Source organism: Poecilia reticulata, linkage group LG7, assembly GCF_000633615.1.
Source record: "Poecilia reticulata strain Guanapo linkage group LG7, Guppy_female_1.0+MT, whole genome shotgun sequence".
NCBI classification, from domain to species: domain Eukaryota; kingdom Metazoa; phylum Chordata; class Actinopteri; order Cyprinodontiformes; family Poeciliidae; genus Poecilia; species Poecilia reticulata.
In genome coordinates, this window is record NC_024337.1 from 25,343,799 (window position 1) to 25,345,661 (window position 1,863).

Below are 1,863 nucleotides of genomic sequence, written 5' to 3' on the forward strand. Positions count from 1 at the left end.
GATAGATAGATAGATAGATAGATAGATAGATAGATAGATAGATAGATAGATAGATAGATAGATAGATAGATAGATAGATAGATAGATAGATAGATCTAAAAAGATTAGAATTATCTTGAGCTCACTTTTTTCAATGATTTTCTGTTCCATAAAGACTGGATTAGTGAATTGATCATGTATTACTTGTCATGTTAATAAATTGTGTCTGATGTTTGGATCCCTGCAGCTCCTCCAGAGTTACCGTAGACCTCTTGGCTGATTTGAGTGTTGGTACTGTGATAATTTGTGGGTGAATGAAGGACCAAAGTGCAAGCCGGAGTCTGGGTGAGTATGATGAAAACGTTTTTCTTTAATAAAGAGTCCAAAAAATAAAACAAACTTACAAAAAAAAAAAAAAAAAAAAAACAGGGAGGCAGAGCAGAACGAAAATTCCTGGAACCAGGAACAAAAGTGGCCAACAGACAGAAATGGGGAAGTAACAGGACTAAATGGGAGAAACCAGCGAAAAGGAACGAGAGAGAGGTGATTAAATACTGGGAGTGTGAACACTGGAACAATGTTTCCAGGCTAACTGAGTAACAAGTTGCTTGTCTGAGGGGACACAGGAAATGGCACAGGGGGCAAGGGAGAGTACACAACGGGAATTACGAAAAAGAATCTTAGAGTATATGAGTAGACACAGGGAATAAATAAACATAATAAACTAGAATCACTAAGAACGAATTGAACTAAAGTGACATAGAAACAAGGCTGATCTACTCAAAATAAGAAATCAGAAATAAAAAAACATTATAAACAAACCCCGAAACAACTCTACAACGCAGGTCCCTGACAGATACAGCTCTGATCTGTCAGCGTAGGTTGATGTTTATGTCCTTCTTGGCTTTGTGGTTGTGCTGTAATGTTGGATTATAGACAGTGAAATAATCAAAGCTGTGGAAAATACTTCAAAATCCTGTATACTCGTGGTACTGTTCACTCATCAGTGTTCTCTCACAAGCCTCTGAGGCCTTCACATAACAGGTTCAGACTCTAATTAGGTGACTTCTGAGAACATGGTTGCATGAGATTTTATTTCAGATATTATAGTAAAGAGGGGCAATCTATAAAGTAAACCTTTTTTAAAAAATTAAATTCAGCATTTTACTCTTCTAGTTCACAATTGTGCACGGTGGTGTGGTTCAAAAAGCATTCAACCCCCTTTAAGTCAAGACTGTGTCCAATGAATATCCGGGGACCATAAAATGCATCTATAAAAAACATCAGTGTTCAACTGTGGAGCGTTTTTCTTAATATTTATTTATTAACTTTATTTAGCTTTGATTTAATTCATGTTGTATTTTCCATCTCTTTTTTTATTTTCTTCTTTATTCCAGACACACCATTCAACCCAAGGCCACCAGTTTGTTGGGGGTGTTTCTCGCTGAATGCAGCAGGCTAAAAATGTCTTTATTCACATGCAGCAGTAGGTTGTCAGATTACAGAATAGAGACAGGACATAATACTTATAGCTAAAGTAGTTGCACATAGGGGTACCATTGTAAACATGCTACCTCACCGCCCACCTCCCCCAAAAACCCTCTGCCCGCTGCCCCAACCCCCCACTCCTCCATACTGTACCCTAAAGCAAATAAAGCATATAAGGAAATCTGTGCAAAACAATGCTTTATCACTACTACTGTTTCTTGCACTTTGTGAACACACTACCTTCATTGTCTTAAAGCAAGCGGATGTATTTATTGAGTGTGGGACAGACCCTGACTATATTTAATAAAAGGCACAGAATGAATTCAGTAAGAAATCTGTATAAAATATTTCAGTAAGGTGCATTAAAAGGATTTCCCTTCTAATTATATATATATA